Source organism: Pseudorca crassidens, chromosome 11, assembly GCF_039906515.1.
Source record: "Pseudorca crassidens isolate mPseCra1 chromosome 11, mPseCra1.hap1, whole genome shotgun sequence".
Lineage (NCBI taxonomy): Eukaryota > Metazoa > Chordata > Mammalia > Artiodactyla > Delphinidae > Pseudorca > Pseudorca crassidens.
Window position 1 is genome coordinate 86193729 of NC_090306.1, and position 21312 is coordinate 86215040.

At 38.2% G+C, this 21312-nt stretch overlaps 1 protein-coding gene across 7 annotated transcripts in view; it reads left to right on the forward strand.

Annotated features, from left to right (window-relative positions):
• SPIC (Spi-C transcription factor) overlaps positions 1–21312 on the forward strand; it is a 51524-nt gene that overhangs the window by 5690 nt on the left and 24522 nt on the right. For 6 of the 7 annotated variants that reach the window (XM_067697692.1, XM_067697689.1, XM_067697690.1 and 3 more), the window contains exon 2: positions 18114–18292. The gene's annotated coding sequence lies outside the window, so the exon portion shown is untranslated. Of the gene's footprint in view, positions 1–11604; positions 11739–18113; positions 18293–21312 lie in introns of all 7 variants that reach the window. The other variant, XM_067697691.1, reaches the window with a different exon arrangement.

Below are 21312 nucleotides of genomic sequence, written 5' to 3' on the forward strand. Positions count from 1 at the left end.
TACCCCTGACAAAAATTTCGCTTACGGGAATTGACATAGATATGCTTGCACATTTACACAGCCACATTTGTATTATGCTATGCATATGCGTGAAATTCTGAACGTTTGTACAAGAAACCCTTAGGAATGGTTACTCTGCAGAGTAGACTGCAGATCTGAAGTGCAGGGAGACACTTTTTCTTGTATACCCTTTGTGCTGTTTGAATTTTATACCATGGATTACTCTTTTAATAAAAGTAAACTAGTTGGCTTTTTTTGCTTATTTGTTTCTACTTACCCAAGGTCATCTGGTTAAAAGGGACAGAGCCTGGATTTGAGCCCTAGTCTAACACCAAAGCCCACACCATCAACCATAACTCTGAATTTTCCTTGTGGAGTCTCTGTTTTCTCTCCTAGAAAGTGAATGTATTTGTCTAGATTGCAAGGGTCTCTTTGGAGACCGACATGGAAGCCCTGTTATATAATCTGAGCCAACACCGCAGATATGTAGGAGAGATCTACCACTGAGAAATGGCATTAGTGCCCAGGTATCACCCCTGGACACTCTATCCACCAAGTCTACCACAGCAGGATTCATCCAGTCCCTACCAGATGAGAGATAATGCCACACGTGGATGTGCCAGATAGAGGAGCTTACAGAAGCTGGTAGTTTGAATAGTCAATAAATCTTGCCAGGAGCTGGGGGAGAGCAAGAGCATAATAGGTAAATATAGCACAAAATCTACATGTTAAAATTAAATTACACAATTAACTTTTGAGGAATTTAAACCACTCAGCTATGCATTGACTATAATGACCATTTATACAGTTTTCAAATCTTGTATGATACAAGATAGCTGTGGCTTTTGAAGTTAACCAATACATTTATTTATTTATTTATGTCTGCATTGGGTCTTCGTTGTTGTGCACAGGCTTTCTCTAGCTGCGGCAAGCGGGGGCTACTCTTTGTTGTGATGCGTGGGCTTCTCGTTGCGGTGGCTTCTGTTGTTGCGGAGCACAGGGCCTAGGCGTGCAGGCTTCAGTAGTTGTGGCTCGCGGGCTCTAGAGCTCAGGCTCAGTAGTTGTGGCACAAGGGCTTAGTTGCTGCGTGGCATGTGGGACCTTCCTGGACCAGGGCTCGAACGCATGTCCCCTGCATTGGCAGGTGGATTCTTAACCACTGTGCCACCATAGAGGTCCCAGCCAATATATTTAAAAAATGAACACACAGACAAAATGTACTAGAGTAGGACTTTGAAAATGGAATTTAAAAAAAAAAAAACTTTGTTATTGTCATTTTTTGCTGTTACTGTTGCACTAACAGGAAAAGGAAATAAAGTCATATTAGTGAACATAATAGTCATGATTGAGATCACTAAAATTTCTTGTGTTGTTCGCAGCTAAGAAAGCAAAGGTTTGGAGCTTTATTTAAAAATAAACAAAATGTAATTAACCATCAACGGACAACTTCAAGCTGCACAATCAATTCTATTTACTTTCCAGTGATTCAAATGGGTTGTTAGGAGGAAAAAGCATCTGATCAATCATTGCCTCAGCTCTGCTTTTCTCTTAAGCTACAGTCCTGAACCTCCTCCTCCTTACTAGAGGGTTCTCTATGAACATGCATTCAAGATCCACATATCTAAAATTGAACATATCTCTCCCCAACTAAAAAGTAAAACAAACGAAACTCCCCAAATATGGTTCACTCTCTCAACTTGCCTATTTCTCTGCTCAGTGATCCAAATTCTACTTCACCTTACCACTTATGGGTTAATGCAGACTTGCTTCTTTCTCTGGCCTTCTGTTGAATTCACAATGACCAACCCCTATTTATTCTTCCTTTACTTCCTACTCTTAGATGGTAGCCACTTAACTGATCCATCTCTGCTTCTCCCCAACCCCAGATACCCTTGAACACCACCATTTTGCATGTACTAAATATTCAATAAATGTTAACAGAATAAATCATGTTTATTTCTCAATTATAACGCTTTAAAACTCATTTGCAGAAAGATATTTGTAATTGTTGGTTACTTACTTTTCCATTAGACTGTGAGCTCCTTAAGGGCAGGGCTTAAGGAGGGCTTATTTTTCTCTGTATCCCCAGTGCTACCACAATGGAGTTCAATAAATGTTTATTGAATTCATGAGTGGATGAGGCCTGAGCTACTTAACTCAGCAGTCAAATACTTCCACAATCATATCTACCTAACTACCTCTCTCCAGATTAGGCAAACATTGTGGAATTGGGGGGGGAAACTGACTGTTTCCAGGAATGTCTAGATTTTGGTTCTAGAGTGAAGTTTGCATTTTCATCAGGGAAGACATCCAATCTTCAAAGCACCCAAAGACCTTGAGTATGTGGAATTAGTTTCTGGTTCTGCATATCTACAAGTTCCAGGGGATGCTAATGCTACTTGTCCACAGACCCCTTCAGTAATTAGAGTTCTATGCTCTGTGCCCTATTTCTTCAATATTATCTTCAGGACATGCCTTCTGCCTGACTAATACTGTAACGTTTTATATATGGCTTCTCCTCCCTGGGATGTTTTCTCCATTTATTTCCCCCTATTCGAATCCAACCCATCTTTTCAGGCTCTTTCTCCCACGCAAAGCCTTCCCTAGCTATTCTAGTGCTCCTACTCCAGAATGTTTTTTTTTTTTATGCTATTAAAGTATCCACTGTTGGTGCTTAGAGTTTGACCCATCTACAATTATTGGTTGTCATTGTGTATATGCAAGTACCCAGTTATATACTTCTTTTTCTTTCCTGTGAGGCTTAGCACAATAGTAAATACTCAATAAATTGTTGTTGAATAAATGAATGACTCACTTCAGCATTATTATTCTAAAGAGAAATCAAATGCTTTACTGTTCTGTACTGTCGTTTCCCAGAACATGGAGGGAAGAGGCAATATGGAATTTCCCCAGTCTACTCAAATGAGGCAGTCCAATCTAAACAACAATCTATTCAAAAATTAATGACATTAAAATACCTAAAATGAGTTTATATTAAAATTCAAAATTTTCTCTTCAGTATCTGAAACAATGAAATTTGCTACTGCTGTTTCTGCCCCAACTTCCAAAACCAAAAACAAATAATATAGTTTGCATGAGAACTTTGGCATTATAGAGAATAAAAGGTTGGTCCTATAGCATATGAACTGGTATTATAGTGCGATTTCAATAGCCTGGTTAAACAACACGCCTTATACCAAATACCATGTTGCATATCAAATATTGAAGTGACCTCCCTGCCTGGTGAAAAACAAAGAATCTTTATTATTGATATAGAGAAGTTGTTTTAAAGTTAAAATAAGGAAGTTCTTTGAATATTGCCTAACTCACTATTGTGGGAAAAAAGTTAGAAGCATTCCAGAACATACCACCCTATTTTGCATTTCTATTGAACAGTTTTTTATTTTTTTACCAACTTGCAATATTTGCTTTATAAAATAAACTCTAACTCAAATATCAATTTATCATTTTAACAAGAGAAAAGAGCTGTATTGTATATTATCAAATTCCTGACCAGATAGACGTTTTGGTTGTAAATTATTAAACTACAAAATCTCTTGGTAAACTATGAAACACCAGCTCCACAAATGGAAAGCACTTTAATCGTTATTACACATAAGGTATAACATCTCTGCAAAATGCTGGAAAGTATGTGCTAAATGAGTACACCTGTTAACAGTACCGTATCAATTGAATGGGAGACATAAAGCAAAATGAATCTTATTCTTAGTAAATTTTAGTAATTTAAATCTGTTTCTTTCATTTACACTCCGAAGGATTTTCATTCTTAATTTTGTTTACTTCTGTTCACAAAATGAATAACAAAGTGAAATTCTCAGAATACAGACATTAATACTGAATTTTAATTATCTTTTATTTTATTTAGCTCTCTAGCTTCTGATAAAATATTTATGGAGGAGGTTATTTTTAGTTCAGGCTTTGCAAAGCTCTCTTGTCACCTCGCAGCCTGAGTTCATCAGAATGGAGCAACACAGGATATAGACTCAGTAGAGACCAGAAGGGCTAAGCAGGCGTGGCATTTTTGTAGAATTGTTAGATCTGGAAAAAACTTGGTGATCATCTGGGCCAGTCTCCCTGTTTTGCAAGTAGGGGCAATATGGCCCTGAGGTCACCCAGCTCATTAGTTATAGAATCAGGCTTAAATTATTCTCTTTCTCTTCAGTCCATGGTTCTTTCCACCTTGTTAAGTGACACATGGGGAAACTAAGAACAGTAAGAGCATCCAGAAAGACAAGTAGATAACATAGGTAACACAGTCTCTTCTAAACTGACTGGGAAACTCTGCCGTTTTATCCACACCCCATTCAACACTCAAAGGTCTGCCATCACTGAGAGACCTAAACTTCAACCAGTGATTGGAAATTACTAGATTGTTAATTACACAAATGGAACGTCTCTAAATGTGTTTTATTATCCATATTTGTCACTGGCTGTCCACATTTTTCAAAAAGGGAAACAAATATTGGCTTCCCACGAATCCTCACTGTTGTGTGCCCTTTATTTTCACCATAATGCATTTTCTAATATTTATCAAGTGCTTACCGTGGGTCAGCCAGTATGGTAATCGCTTCAACTGCACTACTTAATTCACTCTTCATAAATAACCCTAAAAAGTAGATACTATTATTCTCCCACATTTTAAAGGCAATGAAATTGAAGCTTAGACAGGTTAAGTTACCCAAGACATATAGCTAGTAAGTGGCAGAGCTAAGATCGGATCCCAAGCTGTTTGACATCAGAACCAGACCTCTTAAGCACTATTGCTGTGTTCTGCTTCTGGGAAAGAAAGCAGCCTACCCAAAATAAGGAACTTCCTTATTAATATATATATATATTTCATATATGTATGAAAATATTTCTCATATATATGAAAACTGAAAATATTTACATAGTTTCTAAATGGTATGTCCTTCTTTTCCTTTTATTTGGGATAGATAGTAATAGTCAATATGAGAAAGTTCAGACTAACTTAGTCAATTTAAATTTTATTTTTTGCAATGCATAGTTTTTAAAAAGTTACATATATGTGATATGTAATAACATATATATGTAGATATGTCCAAAAAAAGAAATTCAAATAATACAAAAAGAGTAAATAATGAAGTCTCTCTTGCCCCAGATTTCCACACCATCACCTTCTCAGAATTAATCACTATAAATGGTCTTGTGTATCCTTCCAATGTCTTCCATGCATATACCTGTATAATTCCTTTATTATCAATGGAAGCATAATATTTACATTGTTCTGTATCTTTTTACAATTAACAATAATATATCTATATATTGATATTGATATAGATATATATTGATATTGATATATTGATATAGATATCTATATATTGATATTGATATAGAATATTGATATTCTATATCAATACACATAGATTTACCTCATTCTTTTTAACGTTGGCAAAATGTTCTGCTGGGGAGGCATGGGGGAAGAAAGTGAAATGAAAAGGTGGAAATTTATTAACACTAATAAAGAGCGTTTCTTAGGTTCTGTCTTCTAGATGTGACTAGAAGATCCTTAGCCCCCCTACAAAGCCCACAGATATGTCATCTCAGCCTCCAAGTAATGGGGACAGATACAGGTGGACATTTTGGTGCCATCACACAGGGAGGCTCACACTGTGCTAGTTTTGGCAGGAAGAGGTGCAGGAGGACGTTTAGTGTTGTCACTAACCTTAAACCAGGCACCCTATGCTCTACTCATCTCCAGCCCTAGCACACCTTTCAGATCTTTCATCCACACAGTACCTTGCTTAATCTGTTGATTCTTTCCGTAGATCAAAGAAGTAGAAATGAAGAACAAGTGATTAACAGATGACCAGATCTCTTCCCTAGCTCCCCCTTCAGTAACCTCATAAACAAACTGTGTGAACAAGATAGCATCTGAAGAAAAATCACAGGCTGACGAGCCCGCACACTAGCCTGCACACAGTGGGGGATGGCGACGACTCTGACCCCCTATCTCAAAGCTTAACTGAGATTACTTCCCTTTTTCCCTTTAACAACTTTCATGGCTGAGCAGAATCTTTGGAAATGGTTTTTGGGGAACACTGAGTCCACCATCTCTCCAGATTGCCAGCATTCTGCTTAAAAGCAACTTTCATTTCTACCTACATTTGTCTCTCTCTCTCTGTATTGAGTTTTGAGCAGCGAGCAGCCGGACCTGATTCGGTAACACTATCACTGCACTACAGAGAACAACAGGACATTCCTTCCCCTACCATGTCCTACTAAAACTTTTGTGTCAAAACAGCTTGTCCAGTTCTTGGTTTTGACACGATGCACAAGTTCTTCAAATCTGAGTGATAGACAACACACAACACTCGAAATTGGCTCTCTCCTCCAGTAACTAATTCCCTTGGAATAAGAGCCTTTTTAGGAAGCTCCAGAGTCTTTCATGCAAACTGGTAGAACCTCTGCAGCTAAAGTCCAAATATTCCCAGTTGGGTCTCAATCCATTTAATAACACTCTATTCATTGGCTCAAGATGGGTCATCCCACCCCCTCCGTACCTCCCATCCCGTAAGCACACACGATGAGGCACTGCTATAGAGTCCCCTTAACCTCATGTGAACCCTATTGGTATGCATGGAAAAAAGGGGGTTTTATTAATGGACATCAAAATTGATGTTATTGTTCTCCTTTACAGCTGAGGAAAGTGAGGTTAAGTACCACAGATGGAAAGAAGCGGGTCTGGGGTGTTCAAACAGGGGACTGATATTAATTGATATTAAAGTCTTCCGTCCCTCCAACTCAAAATATACTTCTCAAATGAAAATGAATTCACTTTGCTTTGCCAAGTACTAAAATGTGTCTTAAGGCTGTTACCTGGCCAATTACTATTATTGAAAATAATACACTAAATAGTTTCCATTATTACATTATTTTTTAATTTATTTTTTTCTTTTAGTGACGTATACTTGGTGTACAATATTATATAAATTACAGGTGTACAATATAGTGATTCACAATTTTTAAAGGTTATACTCCATTTATAGTTATAAAATATTGGCTATATTTCCCGTGTTGTATAATATATCCTTGTAGCTTATTTTATACCTAATAGTTTGTATCTCTTAAGCCCCTAGCCCTATGTTGCCCCTCCCCTCTTCCCTCTCCCCACTGGAAACCACTACTTTGTTCTCTATATCTGCAAGTCTGCTTCTTTTTTGTTATATTCACTAGTTTATTGTATTTTTTAGATTCCACATATAAGTGATATAAGTGATACAGTATTTGTCTTTCTCTGTCTGACTTATTTCACTTAGCATAATGCCCTCCAATCCATCCATGTTGTTGCAAGTGACAAAATTCCATCTTTTTTATGGCTGAGTAGTATTCCATTGTATTTATGTATACCACAGCTTTTTTATCCATTTATCTGTTGATGGATACTTAGGTTTTCTTTATTTTTATAAATGTTCTAATATGTATTATAAGTGATGATCTCTATTTGATATTGACTGAGGCAGCATAATATATTTCTTCAACAAATCTTTCTGCCAGATACTTCGATGGACTCTGGTGATAAAGTAGTGAAGCAAAGTTTATTTGAAATGAATACTGGATTGAGTTTGGGTTGGGGTCCTCAATCACCTCTCCCACCAGGGCGACTTTCATGTGTTTTATATATTGACATTCCTCGTGAGAGTCTTAACATAGAAACTAGTTCCACTGATTAAAAAAGAAAAAGCTGTGAAAATCACTGGGTCCCCAAAGTCCCCTCAGAATCCTAGATACGTGTATTATCATGGAGAAATGTGGGGTTTTTTTTCTTTTTTCCTTGAAGAGTTACTTACAAGCTATATGTGGACATAATGTTTGAGACAACTCAACAATAATATGAAGTAAAGTAAATTACTTTGCTTGAATGAATGAAAACAACATATTTACTTTTAACAAAATATAGCATTTTCCCTCAAGGATACAGAACACTAAGATTCCTTGCCTTCTCAAAAAAAAAAAAAAAACCCTCATATTTTATTGTATCTGATATCTTAAATTTGCCTTGTCCTATCAGCATTTTTAAAGAACCGTCTAAATGCATTTTAATTGACTTCTCTCCTTTCAAAATGTCTGACAATCTTTTCAGCAATAAAGGAAGGAAATACCAAACTGGCAAGATGTGGGATGTGAAAATGGTTCTATGGGCATGAGAAAACTGCTCCTATTATGTTAGCAAGTTTCGAGTCCTTTACAAAAAGAAGAACTGGCCTTTTAATACCAGCTTTGCTTAGTCATGTAATTTTTCTTAAAGTTATTTTGCAGTTATGTATTGGCTTTTTCGCTGGCATCAACGTGGGAATCAAAGTCACATGAATTGAAGCTTGTGCTAATTTTTTTGTCGTTTGACACCTATCTAGGGTATACAAGTGTTATGAAACTCATAGCAAGGACCCTCCAGTCATTACAGGGGGGAAAAATCATACCCCTTATTTTTCTGACTTAAAAGTACTTTGTTTCTTTCTTTAGATTATATAAGACTACTATTTCACATTATTATGGTGCTTGGTACAAGGTAGTGAACTTCCTTGGTAATAAACATGCCAGGTACTCATTGTTGGCCCTTGGCAACATTGTGAGGTAGAGTTGTTATCCCTGGATCCTTCACTGTGGGTGGTCTCTTCAGCCTGGCAGCCAGGGCCTTCCTAGAGCACAAGACCTCTGCACACAGACTCATATCTGTGTTTTCTGGCCAAGTCCCTCAAGCTCCAGATCTTTCTGAGTTCTTTCCCTTCCTTATCCCTCAGTGACTTCCAGCTACCATAAGACATTCACACTGAAGCATCAGAAAAAAAGAACAGTGTTGTTCCCAAGTAAAAACTTTCATTGTTGTTCCAGGATTTTCTGAAGTTACAAATAATATGGGAATTCAGGTAGCTAGAGGGGGAAATATTTCCCCCACCCTCAGATTTCTTCAGGGACTTTTCAAATTCTACCCCCGGAGAGGGTCATCTTTGCTAAATGGATGTAAGCCTCCTGCCTTTGTCACTCAATGAAACTTGCTTACTCATAGCTCACAAAGTTCCCCTGAAGATGATTAGTAAGCATTATTCCAAAGTTTCAGCAAAAACATTGAGGGAGGCTGCCTAACACTACTGGATTTAAATTAGCAGTAAGAAAAGAAGTCACATTGCCTCATGTGCTAGCCAATGTTTCTGCTAAATTAGTTTTTTTTTTTTTTTCAATTAAAAAATGCTCACACAAGGAAAAAAGAGGAATCCACACAAAAATATAGACTATGCGAGCTGGAAGGGACCTTCAGGACCAGCTAGGCCAATGTACCCATTTTACAGGGAAACTACTAGGCTATTAAGCCTAGTGTTCCAAGATCCCATTGCTAGTGGTAGATCTGTTTCTCACTTTCAGCCTCTCATAGCACTGTGGTCCTCTCCCTTCTTCATAGCCTAAGACTGGTTACACTTATGCATTTGCCTATGCCATTGTTTGATTAAGGCCTGTCTCCCTGACTAGACTATCACCCTCATGATTACAGGAACTCTGCCTGGTTTTCCTGCCACTTGCCAGGACAATCAGGCATGCAGTTAGTGCTCAAGAAATATTTGTTGAATAAGTATCAGTAAAAACACAGAGTTAACTGTCATTAAGGATAGAATCAACAGTATATTTTAGTCTTTTGCATAATTATCAAATCGTTGTTTACACATTATGTGGACATGCTACTCAAATTAATCAAGGAAATGTTAGATTCTACTATAGTAAAATATAATATCCATGGCTTAAGACAAAAAGGTTTACTTCTTATTTATTTAAATTCAGTTTTCCACCTATGTGTTTCTTCCCTGTGAGTCTCCTTTACTGTTCACACAGAACACTTAGGACACTTCTGGTCACCAAGAGATTTTTTCCCCACACCAGTTTAAATAGGCAACCTATCTCCACCTTGTAGCTACTCCATCTGGAACATGCAGCCTTCAAGGTCACTGTGGCAGGGGAAGAGCACCAGCTTGTAAGGTCCTCAGCCCAGAAGTGGCACATGGCACTTCACCTACAGTCCTGTGGCCAGAATTGATCACATAGCCCCTTCCCAATGGCAAAAGAAGTCAAGAAGTTTTTAGGGAGAACCAGCTGTCTCTGCTTGCCATTGTATGGGTTAATTATAATAATAACAATCACTAACTTTTTTGAGCACTTATTTTGTGCCCAGCCAAGAGCTAAGTGCTTTATTACATTTACTGCTTCCTTGAATCCTCATTACAGATGAACAAACTGCAGACACTCTCATTATGATCAGTTTCCAAATGAGGAAACTAAGGGGTCAATTTGTTCAAGGTCACAATTGCTAAGTGGAATCAGGGATTTGAACCACTGTGTCAGGTACTGAAGCCTGTGCTCTCTCAGGTACTGAAGCCTGTGCTCTCAGCCATTCTGACTAAATCCCACCTATGGGATTCATCAGAGTAAGATTTTGAAGAACAGATTGGTTTTTAATAATACAAATGGAGGATAAGAAAGAATTACAAAATCCATGTATATGATTATGTGTCCTCAATTTACCTACTCAGTTCAAGAAGCATGTATTGTTAATACTGCCAATAGTGGAGAAAACTGAGGTCATTTGCATCCTGATAGGACACACTGAGAACACAATATGTGTAGCATTTCTGCCCAAAGTGCATGATCTGAATCTAATTGTGAGGAAACCAAATGAAGGGACAGTCTATGAAACAATTGGCCTTCAAAATGTCAATGCCATGAAGGACAAAGAAAAGCTGAGGAATTTCTGCAGATTTAAACGCTATGAAAGGGGACTTCCCTGGTGGCACAGTGGTTAAGAATCAGCCTGCCACTGCAGGGAACACGGGTTCGAGCCCTGGTCCGGGAATATCCCACATGCCACAGAGCAACTAAGCCCGTGCGCCACAACTACTGAGCCTGTGCTCTAGAGCCCGCAAGCCACAACTTCTGAGCCCACGTACCACAACTACACGCCTAGAGCCCGTGCTCTGCAACGAGAGAAGCCACCGCAATGAGAAACGTGTGCACTGCAACGAAGAGTAGCCCCCGCTCGCCACAGCTAGAGAAAGCCCGCACACAGCAACGAAGACCCAATGCAGCCAAATAAATAAATAAAATAAATTTAAATAAATTAATTAATAAAAGCTATGAAAACTAAGAAGAAATTTCACTAAAATGGAGTCAGGCGACCAGGAGGGGGATGTCTCTTGCATGTACCACTCCACATCAATACAGATTCCAACAGGAAGAGACACAACTTACATCTCTGTCAGGAAGTGACTACTTTACTACCACCAGCAGAAGGAAGAAAGATTTTGTCGTTGTCTGGCAAGAGCTCAGCCAATGAGAGACTATCATAAGTCAGCCAATGAAAAGCCACTATACTTCTAACTCCCAGTTTCTTCCAGTGAACATTTTGTTTATAAAAGTCCCTCCCAACTTCCCCTTCTCCTCTACAAAATAGTCTCCCCTTCTTTGCTTTACCGAACTTGTATGTGGGTTCACCACAGATGCATTTCCAGAATTGCAATTCCTTGTTGCTCCTGAATAAACTCATTTTGCTGGTAAAATAACTGGCCGTTTTATTGTTTTAAGTTAACAGGGGAGTAAAGAGAACAGCCACAAAGTGCAATGTGTGATCTTGAATTGGATCCTGGAAGAGGGTCAAAATTGCTATAAAGGATATTCTGGGGGCAATTGATGAAATTCAAATATAAACAATATGTTAGGTGAGTATTATAACTAAAATACATTTCCCAAACCTTATAATTACACCATGGTTATTAAAAAGGAAAAAACTCAGTTTTCCATCTGTGTGTTTCTTCCCTGTGAGTCTCCTTTACTACTCATACAAAACACTTCACTTCTGATGCTTCTGGTCACCAAGAGATTTTTTTCCCCACAACAAGCAATTCTCTGTGACACCAGCCGGGTGTCCTGTAATTTAACTCAATTCTGAGACTGTTTATCTGAAGATAACATCAGATTCCACAGGTTAAGGGCTCAGTTCCACAAGACTGCCCCCCACGCCCTCACCTGACATACTGACTTCGGACACCAGTTGCAAGCCCAGCTTATCACCTGTGCTTCTGACCAACTGGCTGTAGATGGGAGGTTCCAATGACCCCCTCCTTGGGTTCAATTAATTTGCAAGAGTGGCTCATAGAACTCAAGGAAACACTTGTGTTTATTAGTTTATTAAAGGATATGATAATGGATACAGATGAACAGCCAAATGAAGAACATAGAACAAGGTCCGGGAGGATCCTGAGTGCGGGAGCTACTGGCCCCACGGAGGTGGGGTGCGTCACCCTCCCAGTGTGGATGAGTTCACCTACGTGGATGCTCTCCAAATCCCACACTATCGGGATTTTTTTTTAACTTAAAAAAATATATATTTATTATTTATTTATTTTTGTCTGTGTTGGGTCTTAGCTGCAGCACACGGGATCTTTCATTGTGGTGTGCAGGCTTCTCTCTAGCTGTGGCACGGCTCAGTAGTTGCAGCATATGGACTTAGTTGCCCTGCGGCATGTGGGATCTTAGGTCCTCCAGGGATCGAACTTGCATACCCTGCCTTGGAAGGCGGATTCTTAACCACTGGACCACCAGGGAAGTCCCGCTATTGGGATTTTATGGAGGCTTCCTCCCGTAGGCATGATCAATTATTAACTTCGTTTCTAATCCCTCTCCTCTTTCTGCAGGATAGAGAGTGCGGCTGAAAATTTCAAGCTTCTAATCGTGGCTTGGTCTTTCTCGTGACCAGCCTGCCTCTAGGAGCCATCCAGGAGCCCACCCAGAGTCACCTCAATAGAACAAAAGATGTGCCTAGTGCTCTGTCTTATCACTTAGGAATTTACAAAGGTTTCAGTAGCTCTGTATCAGGAACTGGGGGCAGAGACCAATTTATGTCTTCTGTTATTTCACAGCTATATCAGAGAATGTCCTTGTTTAAAGGACATAGATACTGAACTATTTAGACATAAAGGAGCATGATGTTTGTTGATTCATTAAAAATTTATGTATGGATAAAAAATAGAAAGTGAGATAAGCAAATGTAGCAAATCATTAACAATTGCTGAAGCTGTACTGTTCTTGAAGCTCTTTAAAGTTTAAAATTATTTTAAAATACAAAGGTTTCAAAAAGAAGCATTTATTGGTTGGTGCCAGGCACTGCTCTGGACACAGGACAGTACATTTTTGGCAAGGATGTGTACAGAATGCTATAAATATAATTTACTGTTGATGAGATTGACTGGAAGAATCCAAGCTGTGATTGCCTTCCCTTACCATAAAGGTTTTTGATTCACTGGGCTTGATTTTCAAAGGAAAGTTATGGTTTCTCCCTCCTTAGAAGGAAAATAATGAAGTTTCTGAGTGGGGTGGTTGGCAGGGGACATGAATTTTTATGACTGTTTGTCCTATGGCAACATAAAAATTGAGGAGAAATGGAAATCCCATTTGAAAGTAAGGGCATTCTGGCAACAGAAATCCAAGGATCTGGTGGATGGGTGAGAATTAGGAAAAAATGCCCCTTCCATTCAAATCCACTCGCCCTCAAAGCATTAGTGCTCTAAGTCAGTCTTTCAACAAAGACCACAGATGCTGGTGGTTTCTCATTCTCCCCTAAAGCATGGAGGGCATATAAACTGCCTGATAAAAACTTTAAGAACAAGCAAGCAATCAACAACATTTCCAAAGCTCCTTTACACCAAGATCATGAGTTTCTAAATCACCAAGAACACTTCCATAGAAGACCTTTGACTGGGAGAATGAAGTTGTGTTTAAAAGGGACACAAATAGGTTATAAATCAGAATATTGCAAAAGCAGAGATTAGTTCTGAGAAAACAAAATCACTTATATACTAGGAGAAATACTCATTGAAGCATCAATATATGTTCCATTCCCCATGGACTTATTTTATCCAACTAGCCATCACCAATTTTGAAAGAAGATGAAAAGCTAACTTTCAAATTTCTCTTCTTCTGCAGGCATGTATATGACTAATACAAGAAATAAGGATTAAATGATTTAATATAGGCAAGGCGTTCAGAACAATGCCAGGTGCATAGTACATTCTCAACTAATGATAATTATTTTTTAAAAGAGATAAAAATATTAGCTAAGCAGTGTTGAGATTGAGTCCCATTTAAACCATAGTTGCCTGGGAACAAGTAAGAACCCATTGCAAACTGTTCTAAGGACCTAGAACTTCATCCAATGCAGGAGGAATTTTGCCCTAGGGAGTCATGGATTTGGGAGTCTAGAGATGCAGGGATCAAACTAAAAGACATTTTTAATGCTTTGGTTCTCAGGTCTGACCCTTCCCATTTTCCTGGGGGATCCAAGATCCTCAGCAGCTGGCTATTTTGATGTTTGCCCAGGATAGAACAATAGTGAAAAGGTCAACCCTAGCAGGACAATGTCTGGGTTTGGTCCCAACACTTCCCAGAAGCATGACCTTGAGAATTTGTGTGCCTTGATTTCCTTCGTTGCATAATGGAGCTAATGATAGTATTCAAATGGGGGTGAGGTTATTGGGAGAATTAAATGAGCAAACATGTGGAAAATTCCTAAAACAGTGTGCATCTAACGCATTACAGGTAATCAACAGATGTTAGCAAGCATTGTTACAGTTTACTTCTGCAGCAGCGACTAACTCTTCCAGTTTGCCCAGGGTTGCTTTGACTCTTCAGTTTCAAAACTGAAAGTCCCACATCCTGGGAGATGCTTCAGTCCCAGGCAAACAGGGACAGCTGGTCACCCTATGTACCCCAGACTAGCTTTGCCAATCCACTTTGGAAGGGCTACTACAAAAATTGTGTTAGCAGACGTTGGCAGAGTCCATTGGTTCAAGATGATTCTGAAGAGTGTGTTTTAAGGCTCCCTTTCCAATATTCCTCCTCTTTGTGGCTTTTCCTGATTCACTCCAGTCCCTCACCCCACATCCATGCTTAAAACTAAGCTCCCCGAACTTTTTTCCCATGTCATTTCTCATGCGTAACTAGTTGGACTGTTTCCTCATTCACCTCCTCTTGAGACTATCAAGGTCCAAAGGGCAGAAGTCTTGTCCTGTTTCTACACATGCAATCAACACTGGTGGGTTGAATGTAGTTTTGCTTTCCCGGATTTGAATGGGAGGGTCTGGATTAATTTGCCTCTGCAAAGTATTTCCATAGAGGTGAGGCTTTTTCCAGGTAGATAGTGCTATGTGACCTTGGCCAAGTCACTTAACCCCTCTGGGCCATATAATAAATAATGTCAGTGATGTTGTCATTGTTATTCATATTAGGCATAGGAAAAATTGACTTTGGAAAGTGGCAGAGCGAGGATTTCAACCCAAGGAGTCTGTCCCCAACCTTAAGAGTCTGAGCTCTGGACTTCCCTGGTGGCTCAATGGATGAGAATCTGCCTGCCAATGCAGGGGACACGGGTTCAAGCCCTGGTCTGCAAAGATCCCACAGGCCACGGAGCAACTAAGCCCATGTGCCATAACTACTGAGCCTGTGCTCTAGAGCCCGCGAGCCACAACTACTGAAGCCCGTGCGCCTAGAGCCCGTGCTCTGCAACAAGAGAAGCCACCGCAATGAGAAGCACGTGCACCTCAACGAAGAGTAGCTCCTGCTCACCACAACTAGAGAAAGCCCACGTGGAGCAACAAAGACCCAATGCAGCCAAAACTAAATAAAATTAAAAAAAAAAAAAAAGAGTCTGAGCTCTTAACGATTTTTCTTGATTTCTTAAGTTGAGAAAAAGGAAAGAGCAAAAATAGAAGAGAAGACTTACAGGAGGAAATATAGTATGTTAATGAGTTTGAATGAGTGCAGATACAGAGAAGCAAGGTCAATAATTCACAGATTCAATTTTAGCTTTATCTTTTTTTAAGTGTAAGAAAAATAGGGGGGGTATAATTTCTTTAATAGTTTTCTGTTTAAAGGAACCAAAAATTCAGTCCAGAGACCTGTCTTTCTCTCTTTCCCACTACCAGATGTTCATAAAGACATATTAAGTAAGATTTGATTTTCTACCAAAGCCAAACTGGGAATTGCAAAGACAGGATGAAAGAAAAAAAATTCTTTGAGACTGTTCTTTCTATCATAATTTTTTACTATCTTGGGTATATACTTATTTTCATACTGAGTTATATATGTCCTTTATATATTTAATCATTTGTTTTTCTTTTGTGCTTTTATAATTAATTTTGGGGGGCTTTTATAATTAATTTGAACAATACATGTCTCCAGGTTTCTGGTAAACAAATATAGAAATATAGCTGAATTTTTTCTGAAAACGATATAGTATTCGTTGATAAAGTTCCTAAGAAAAGGAGGGATAGGGAGTTCCCTAGTGGTCTAGTGGTTAGGATACAGCACTTTCACTGCCATGGCCTGGGTTCAATCCCTGGTCAGGGAACTGAGATCCCACAAGCTGTGCGGTGTGGCCAAAAAAACAAAAAACGGAAAAAAATGGAGGGATAAATATGGTTTCAACATATTAGCTCAAAACAAAACAAACAAAACAGCAACAACAAAAAAAAGTCCTAATTGTACCCTCTTCACACTTCTGACATGTATGATGCTGGTTTGTTTGCCAGCATTAACTTCTTTTTCACAAAGGTACTTAGTTTAGAAAAACCCTCCTATTGATGTCACCTCAGTAAGTTGTGTTTTTCAAAGAATTTGCCCGTTTCATATAAATTTTAAATTATGGACATAAAGTTGTTCATTATATCTTCTGATTATTATTGGTTCAAATGTATACAGTTATGTAACCATCACCACAATCACAATATAGAACATTTCCATAACCCCCCTCCCCTCAAATTTTCCTTGTGCTCCTTTGCAGCCAGTCCCTTCTCCCAGTCTCCCCAACCCTAGACAGTTGTTGATCTGGACTCTGACACTATCGTTTTGCCTGTTCTGGAATTTCATATAAATTGAATCTTACAGTTTGTAGTCTTTTGTGCCTGGATTCTTTCACTTAGCATAAAGCTTTTGAGATTTATCCATGTTAAACATGTGTGTATCAATAATTTGTTCCTTTTTCTCCTGAGTAAAATTCCATTGCATGGCTCTACAGCAATTTGTTTATTCATTCATGAGTGACAGAAATTTGGGTTATTTCCGATTTGGGGCTATTATGAATAAAGCTGCAATGATCATTTTCATACAAGTGTTTGTGTGAACATGTTTTCATTTCTCTCAGGCAAATATCTAGGAGTCGAATGGTTGGGTCATAACAGGAGGTGCATGTTCAACTTTATAAGAAACTAACAAATTACTTTCCAAATGGCTATACCATTTTACATTCCCACCAGCAATATATGAGAGTTCCGATTGCTGCATATCATTGCTGACATTTGGTAACTTTCAATCCTTTTAATTATAGCCATTCTAGTATACATGTAGATGTAGCTCATTGTGGTTTTAATTTGCAATTCTCCAACGACAAGGATGCTGGTGAGCATCATTTCATGTTTATCGTTCATATATTTTCTTTAGTGAAATGTGTGTTCAAAAATTTTGTCCCCTTATTTTATTTTATTTTGTCCCCTTTTTAACTTGGATTTTAGTCTTATTATTGAGTTTTAGAATTTTTTAATGTTCTAGCTATAAGACTTTTATCAGAAATAAGTTTTGCATATGTATTCTCCCAGTTTGTGGCTTGGCTTTTAATTTTATTCATGCGTATTGAAGAGCCAAGGTTTAAATTTTGATGAAGTTCAACTTATCAATTCTTATTCTTTTAGGTTTTGTGTGTTTTGTGCCCTATTTTAGAAATTTTGGGGCTTCCCTGGTGGTTCAGTGGTTAAGACTTCGTGCTTCCACTGCAGGGGGTGTGGGTTTGATCCCTGGTTAGGGAAGATCCCGCATGCCACACGGCACAGCCAAAAAAAAATTTTTGTTTGTTTTGCCTAACACAAGGGCATTAAATTTTTCTCTTATGCTTTCTTATTGAAGTTTTATAGTTTTACCTCTTCAAATCTTTGAATCAACTAATCAAATAATTTCTGTATATGTTATGACGCAAAGATCAGGGTTCACTTTTTTCCCATCTGGCTATCAAATTATTCCAGCTTCATTTTTACTTTTTTTTTTTTAAGGCTCCGGACGCGCAGGCTCAGCGGCCATGGCTCACGGGCCCAGCGGCTCTGCGACATGTGGGATCTTCCCGGATCAGGACACGAACCCGTGTCCCTGCATCGGCAGGCGGACTCTCAACCAGTGTGCCACCAGGGAAGCCCCCAGCTTCATTTTTAAAGAAATAATCAACCATACAAGTGTAAGTTTGTTTTTGGACTCTCTATTCTGTTCCATTGATCTGTGCCTATTATGCCAATATCACACTATGATATTGATTACTGTAGTTTTATGATGCCTCTAACAAAAGTTCTTCTGTTGAAAAATTGTTTTCTTTTAGATTTTTTGGACTTCCATATAAATTTTATAATCAGCTTGTCAATTTCTACAAGTCATGTGCTGAAATTTTGATTAGCATTGTCTAGACTCTATCATTAAATTTGAGAGATTTGATACCTTAACAATATTGTCTTCTAATCGATGAACGTTGTATAACTCTCCACTTATTTAGGTCCTCTTTAATTTCTCTCAAGAATGTCTTCAGTATTCAGGTCTTACACATATTTACCCTTAAGTATTTTATGTTTTTAAAATGCTATTATAAATGATATTTTTTTATTATAAATCTATTTATTTATTTACTTTGGCTGCGTTGGGTCTTTGATGCCATGCACGATCTTTCTCTAGTTGAGGCGAGTGGGGACTACTCTTTGTTCTGGTGTGCGGGCTTCTCATTGCAGTAGCTTCTCTTGTTGTGGAGCAAGGCTCTAGAGCACAGGCTCAGTAGTTGTGGTGCACGGGCTTAGTTGCTCCATGGCATGTGGGATCTTTGTGGACCAGGGCTCGAACCTGTGTCCCCTGCACTGGCAGGTGGATTCTTAACCGCTGCACCACCAGGGAAGTCCCTATAAATGATATTTAAAAAATTTTAATGTCCAATAGTTTCTTGTCAATATATAGAAATACAATTGATTTTTGTATATTAATCTCATATTCTGCAACCTTGCTAAATTCATTTCCTAGAACCAGCAGTTTTTTAGTGGATTTCTTAGAATTGTATAAATAGCTGATCATATCATCTTCATTTTTTTTTTTGGCCGAGATGCACAACTTGCAGGATCTTAGTTCCCTGATCAGGGATTGAACCCAGGCCCTAGGCAGTAAAAGCTAACCTAGTAGTCCTAACCACTGGACTGCCAGGGAATTCCCTGATCATATCATCTTCAAATAAAGACAATTTTACTTCTTCCTTTTCAGTCTATACATTTTTTATTCCTCTTTCTTGCCTTATTACAATTGTTAGGACCTCTAGTACAATATTAAATAGAGCTATATATTGAAATGGGTAAATTTTATTGACCGTAAATTATATCTGTTAAAGTAGCTAAACAAAAAGACTATTTTATGCTGAGGTGGCTCTAATGCCTTGGTAGCCTCCATAAGCAAACCAAAACTTAAGCCAGAATCAGTTGGAAATGCTCTCATATCCAAGAAGACAAGATTTAAGAACAACCAATCGCAAACAGGCAACTAGCCTCCCCCAAAACAAGCAAATGCTTAAGCTACAGCCAATCAAATAACTTTCTTGCTTTACTTCCTTGTCTGCTCCACAAGAACCTTTCTCTTAGCTCCTGTTGGTAGGGTGCTCCTAACAATTTTCTAACCACTTTCATGTTGGAAATTGATGTTTGCGCAAATAAACTCTTGTAAATTTTAATGTGCCTCAGTTTATCTTTTAGTGTACCTCAATAACGCTGATTTTTTTAAAAAACTGAACTGAATATAACACAGAAGTGAACAGTTAAAGAGGCCTTTTATGGTAGGATGGGCATTGAATCACAGATGCAAAAGAATTACAGATCTTGATCTGAAAAAAAATAATAAAAGAAATGGAAACAGTGATGACTGAAATTAAGAAAGAAGTTATTGGGATGTGTGAAAATGATTGAAAAAGTGAAATAAAAATATTGAAGATTTTCAAAAGTATTATAATGGTGGAACAGGAAGACTAATATTAAAAATGTCAACATAATATTTAACTTGTGATAAACTTTAGGAAATGTTTGAAGATGCTGTCTATAACAGGGATAGAACAATAAATAAGGAGAAATTATTAAGAATGGTTAAAAAACTTTTTTTATCAGTATAGGCAATTTTTATCTTTTTAGAAAATTGTCAATATCGTGTGTGTGTGTGTGTGTTTGTGTGTTTTAATGTTTTCACAATTTAATTTCTGAGTGTATACCTCCCCAATATTCAGCTTAATGTAGAGATTAAATTCTGACTTTTGGTTTCTAAACCACTTTGGCACACAATTTTCTTTTTTCTTTCTGGTAATATATTTTTAGTCTATAGCATGTAGGAGCAAAAATAAATAAAGCTGGCTACCTTGAACTATGAACTAAGAACAATAGCAATCCTAGTTGCTATATTAAAAGTTCAAGTTCTAGGGGCTTCCCTGGTGGCACAGTGGTTGAGAATCCGCCTGCCGATGCAGGGGACACGTGTTCGTGCCCTGGTCCGGGAAGATCCCACATGCCGCGGAGCGGCTGGGCCCGTGAGCCATGGCCGCTGAGCCTGCGCGTCCAGAGCCTGTGCTCTGCAACGGGAGAGGCCACAATGATGAGAGGCCAGCGTACCGCAAAAAGAAAAAAAAATAGTGTTGTATGATAAAATGCCAGCCTATAATTTTTAAAAGGTTTTATACTTTTTTAACTAGGTAATACAAATTGTAAAAAAGAAATTCAGAATACCAAAAAGTATATAGTGAAAAGTAAGTCTCCCATCTTTGGTACCCAAACCCTAGTTTTCCCCAGAGATGCTCATTTTTAACAATTTCCTATGTATCCTTCTAGGATATTCCATGCATATGTAAGTACGTATAATATTTAATATAGCCTTTAAAATATAAATTGAATTATCATATATACACTAGCATCTTGCATTTCTTATTTTATAATGTAGCTTAGAGTTCCATATTGATATTTTAAAAATGAGTCATTGTAATGGGTACATAACATTCCATTAAAAAATATACCACAGAAGGGAATTCCCTGGTGATCCCGTGGTTAGGCCCGGGGTTAGATCCTTGGTCAGGGAACTAAGATTCCCACAAGCCGCTCAGTGTGGCCAAAAAAAAAAAAAAAAAAAGGGTATGCCACAGAAACTATACATTGTTTTGCAAAGCCTACAATATTTACTACCTGGCCTTTTACAGAGAAA